This window comes from Lonchura striata, chromosome 35 (assembly GCF_050655825.1).
Source record: "Lonchura striata isolate lonStrDom1 chromosome 35, ASM5065582v1, whole genome shotgun sequence".
Lineage (NCBI taxonomy): Eukaryota > Metazoa > Chordata > Aves > Passeriformes > Estrildidae > Lonchura > Lonchura striata.
Genome location: NC_140737.1, coordinates 7443181 through 7448559, shown reverse-complemented (window position 1 = coordinate 7448559; position 5379 = coordinate 7443181). Strand labels below are relative to the sequence as shown.

Sequence of the window (5379 nt, the reverse complement as noted above, 5' to 3'; positions counted from 1 at the left end):
GGCTCCTGGGGCTGTGACAGGGCTCTCTCTTTTCCAAACCGCCAGCCCTCCTGATCTTCTGGGGACTGGGAAATTGCAGGGGACATCAGGGTGTGCGTGGCCCGTGGCGAAGTTGGGGCTCCCTGTCAGCTGGTGCCAAATGCCTTCCTGCAGAGGCTGGGGAGAAGCTGCAGCCAGGCCAGCCTGGGAAACAGCCCTGCAGGGCATGAGAGCAGCAGTGGGGCAGCGAGGCTGCCATGGATCCCTTCCCGCTGTGCCAGGCACGGCCTATCCAGATGTGCAGGGAAAGCCCCCAGCTGCTGAGTCCCAGGGGATGGCTGAGGAAATGCACCCACCTTGTCCTGCCTGAAGCATTTCCTTCAGCATTTGCCTCATGTTTTTGGATGGCTCATGGGGTTTCTTGCATCCTGTAGCTTTGTTCTTTCCTGTCGGAGGACCTTAGAGCAAAACAATGCCAATTCCCAGGAATGGATCCCACAAAACCAGTGCCCAGCCTGTGGGATCAGCAGGGACACACTACTCACCCCTGCGATGGGAGCTGGGCTTGCGAGCAACATCCACCAAAGGACCCAGGAAAGTCCTCCCGGCAGCCACACCTGTAACTCAACAGCCACAGGAGCTTCTGTCATCTCTGCAGATTGGCACGGGCAGCACTGAGCCGCAGGAGCAGTGAGGGCATGGCCCAGGGCAAGGGCACACACGTGCATGATTCTGTCCTGGCACCTGCAGCGATGCCCCTCTGGCCGAGCTTTGGGCTCTGAGCTGGCAGCTCTCACAGGGGGAAAGGCCTTGACCTACCCTCAGCATCTCCCAGAGGCTCCATCCTGAACGTGGGTTGGGAAGCCAGATCACTTTCACTAGCAGGGTTATCTGCAAAGAAAGGCAGGACAGAACATCTCCTGTGATGACACTGTAGGAGATCCTCAGGCTGCACCCAAGGCTCAGCCCCAGGGCCCAGCCCTGGGCTCGGCTCCTTCCCTCTCTGCTCTTCTCTGTGGCTGCACAGAGCACACGGAAGGACAAACTGGCATTGCACACAGGAAGAAAACTGACAGCTAAATGCTCCTTCCTCCCACTGACAGTGATCCTGTGGGATCAATCAGGGCTCTAGAAGGGAGCAGGGCAGGGCTTCCCAATCTCAACAACCTTCAGGCTCTTAAGGGAATGGCACATGATTGAGCTCTTGCAAAATGGACATTGATTGTTCCTTCAGGAAGAGAGACATTGAGAGTTTGCCTCCAAAATTCTCCAAGGATTTCAAACTGTCTTGTGCTAGGCCTCCCAGATAAGCCATTTCACGCTCCCAAGTCTATACAGAAGCAAAGATCAGAACCATTTCCATGGTGTTCTGGGATCTCCCTCTGCCTTTGGGAAATGGGCACTGCAAGGGGGTCAGGTAAGGCAGTGGGAGCCGGATGTGAATGGCCACGGCCAAAGCTGCACAGGGGCCTGGAGAGCCCTGCACTGGCTCCTGGTCACTCTCCACCCTCTTTGCAGGCCCTGTGCAACATCCCTGGAGGGGTTGCTGAACCTGCCCGGGGCCCATGGTGGTTCTCTGACTCACACAGAGGAAACCCTCACTAATTTCCTGAGGAAATGTGCAGCAGGCAGTGCCACAACTATTCCTTCCTGCCTATCTCTGCTCAGTCAGCTCAGACCGGCCAAGGAACAGTCAGACCCTCTCACACAGGTCAGGCCCTAGGAGAAGGGCTTCTGCCACACAGTCTCAGCAAGGGCTGAGGCCAGCACAGCAATTACCTCCTGTGCCTGTGCCCATGCCTGGAATTTCCTCCCTTCCTTCAGGAAATGCTGCCTTCCATAGAGCGTCTCTGTCCATCCCTTGAGAAAGGAAGAGGCACAGGTGAATCAGATGGAAGCATTCCACATCAGGGGGGTGGAAACTTCAGGAGGCAATCCTTGTCAAAGACATGGATAAGGATCAGGAAAAGGCCCAGGCTCCTGGGGCTGTGACAGGGCTCTCTCTTTTCCAAACCGCCAGCCCTCCTGATCTTCTGGGGACTGGGAAATTGCAGGGGACATCAGGGTGTGCATGGCCCGTGGCGAAGTTGGGGCTCCCTGTCAGCTGGTGCCAAATGCCTTCCTGCAGAGGCTGGGGAGAAGCTGCAGCCAGGCCAGCCTGGGAAACAGCCCTGCAGGGCATGAGAGCAGCAGTGGGGCAGCGAGGCTGCCATGGATCCCTTCCCGCTGTGCCAGGCACGGCCTATCCAGATGTGCAGGGAAAGCCCCCAGCTGCTGAGTCCCAGGGGATGGCTGAGGAAATGCACCCACCTTGTCCTGCCTGAAGCATTTCCTTCAGCATTTGCCTCATGTTTTTGGATGGCTCATGGGGTTTCTTGCATCCTGTAGCTTTGTTCTTTCCTGTCGGAGGACCTTAGAGCAAAACAATGCCAATTCCTAGGAATGGATCCCACAAAACCAGTGCCCAGCCTGTGGGATCAGCAGGGACACACTACTCACCCCTGCAATGGGAGCTGGGCTTGTGAGCAACATCCACCAAAGGACCCAGGAAAGTCCTCCCGGCAGCCACACCTGTAACTCAACAGCCACAGAAGCTTCTGTCATCTCTGCAGATCGGCACGGGCAGCACTGAGCCGCAGGAGCAGTGAGGGGATAGCCCAGGGCAAGGGCACACACGTGCATGATTCTGTCCTGGCACCTGCAGCGATGCCCCTCTGGCCGAGCTTTGGGCTCTGAGCTGGCAGCTCTCACAGGGGGAAAGGCCTTGACCTACCCTCAGCATTTCCCAGAGGCTCCATCCTGAACGTGGGTTGGGAAGCCAGATCACTTTCACTAGCAGGGTTATCTGCAAAGAAAGGCAGGACAGAACATCTCCTGTGATGACACTGTAGGAGATCCTCAGGTTGCAGCCAAGGTTCAGCCCCAGGGCACAGCCCTGGGCTCGGCTCCTTCCCTCTCTGCTCTTCTCTGTGGCTGCACAGAGCACACGGAAGGACAAACTGGCATTGCACACAGGAAGAAAACTGACAGCTAAATGCTCCTTCCTCCCACTGACAGTGATCCTGTGGGATCACTCAGGGCTCTAGAAGGGAGCAGGTCAGGGCTTCCCAATCTCAACAACCTTCAGGCTCTTAAGGGAATGGCACATGATTGAGCTCTTGCAAAATGGACATTGATTGTTCCTTCAGGAAGAGAGACATTGAGAGTTTGCCTCCAAAATTCTCCAAGGATTTCAAACTGTCTTGTGCTAGGCCTCCCAGATAAGCCATTTCACGCTCCCAGTCTATACAGAAGCAAAGATCAGAAGCATTTCCATGGTGTGCTGGGATCCCCTTCTGCCTCAGGGAAGGGGCTCTCCAAGGAGGTTGGGGAAGGTCGTGGGAGCCTGATGTGAAAGGATAAGGCTGATGCTGCAGAGGGGTCTTGGGAGCTCTGGGCTGGCTCCTGATCAATCCCCATCCACTTTGCAGGCCCTGTGCAACATCCCTGGAGAGGAAACTGGAGCAGCAGGGGGCCCATGGGGATGTTTCATTTGCACAGAGGAAACTCTCTTTAATCCCTGGGGAAAACTGCAGCAGGCAGTGCTGCAAATATCCCTTCCTAACTCCCTCCCTCCCTCCTGTCCTACCAACTGCCCATCATCCTTCGGCTGAAACAGCTCCCCTGTCACAACGGGAGATGGCAGAGCTTTTACAGGACACCCTGGAGCCTTGCTCTCACCCTCTGCCCTTTCCCCACCATGGGCACCCCGTGCAGTCGCTCCCAGGTCTCGGGACGTGTCTCCCACGGAGGGACCCCAGCAGGACTGCTCAGTACCCGAGTGCCCTGAGCATAATAATTCCTCTGGGCTGTGCCAGCCCTGTCTGAGCTGTGCCCGCACTGCCAAGCAGCAGAGAGGGCAGCTCAAGCCTCAGCAGGGCGCAAGCCCAGAGGCACAGCAATTACCTCCTGTGACTGTGCCTGGCAGCAACTCCCTTCCTGCAGCAGAGGCTGCCAATGAGCCACTGCTTCCTCTGGGAAATGCGGCCTTCAGACCAGCTTCTACATCCACTTCTGGAGAAAAGAAAAGACACAGGCGGGGCTGTTCCACATAGTGGAGTTGGCATCTTCAGGAGGCAATGCTTGTCAAAGGCAAGCATGGTTAAGGATCAGGAAATCTCTATAAAATTTCTGGGTAGGCTACGACCCACTCCCTCCTCCAAATCGCCACCTCTCCTAATCGGCCTTGAGAGTGGGAAATTGCAGAGGAACTCAGGGTGGGCATGGGCTGTGGTGAAGTTGGGCTCCCTGTCTGCTGGTGCCAAATGCCTTCCTGCAGAGGCTGGGGAGAAGCTGCAGCCAGGCCAGCCTGGGAAACAGCCCTGCAGGGCATGAGAGCAGCAGTGGGGCAGTGAGGCTGCCATGGATCCCTTCCCACTGTGCCAGGCACGGCCTGTCCAGATGTGCAGAGAAAGCTCCCAGCTGCTGAGTCCCAGGGGAAGGGTGAGGGAAATGCACCCACCTTGTCCTGCCTGAAGCATTTCCTTCAGCATTTGCCTCATGTTTTCGGATGGCTCAAGGGGTTTCTTGCATCCTGTAGCTTTGTTCTTTCCTGTTGGAGGACCTTAGAGCAAAACAATGCCATTTCCCAGGAATGGATCCCACAATACCAGTGCCCAGCCTGCGGGATCAGCAGGGACACACTACTCACCCCTGCGATGGGAGCTGGGCTTGTGGGTAGTAATCAGCAAAGGACCCAGGAAAGTCCTCCCGGCAGCCACACCTGTAACTCAACAGCCACAGAAGCTTCTGTCATCTCTGCAGATCGGCACGGGCAGCACTGAGCCGCAGGAGCAGTGAGGGGATGGCCCAGGGCGAGGGCACACACGTGCATGATTCTGTCCTGGCACCTGCAGCGATGCCCCCCTGGCCGAGCTTTGGGCTCTGAGCTGGCAGCTCTCACAGCAGGAAAGGCCTTGACCTACCCTCAGCATCTCCCAGAGGCTCAGTAATGCGTATGGGTGGGGAAGCTGCACCACCTTCACCAACAGGTTCAGCTGCAAAGAAAGGCAGGACAAAACATCTCCTGTGGCAATGTAGGAGATCCTCAGGCTGCACCAAGGCTCAGCCCCAGGGCCCAGCCCTGGGCTCTGCCCCTTCCCTCTCTGCTCTTCTCTGTGGCTGCGCAGAGCACATGGAAGGACACGCTGGCATTGCACATGGGAGGAAGATGAACAGCTAAATGCTCCTTCCTCCCACTGACAGTGGTCCTGTGGGATCACTCAGGGCTCCAGAAGGGGAGCAGGGAAAAGTTTTCAGCATTCTTCAACTTTCAACAAAAATGGCATGTGTGAGTTCTTGCCACCTTGATACTGATTATGCTGTCAGGAAAAAGGGAAATGCAGAACTTGCCTTCAGCAT

General features: G+C 56.5%; 1 long non-coding RNA gene across 1 annotated transcript; it reads right to left on the bottom strand.

The window, feature by feature from the left end:
- Positions 1-331: 331 nt before the first annotated feature.
- On the bottom strand, positions 332-954 carry LOC146764335 (uncharacterized). The gene is made up of 3 exons (XR_014950945.1): positions 799-954; positions 525-596; positions 332-437 (listed from the first exon to the last, which is right to left on the bottom strand). It is a non-coding gene; the product is annotated as an uncharacterized LOC146764335 (long non-coding RNA).
- Between the last annotated feature and the right edge of the window lie 4425 nt (positions 955-5379).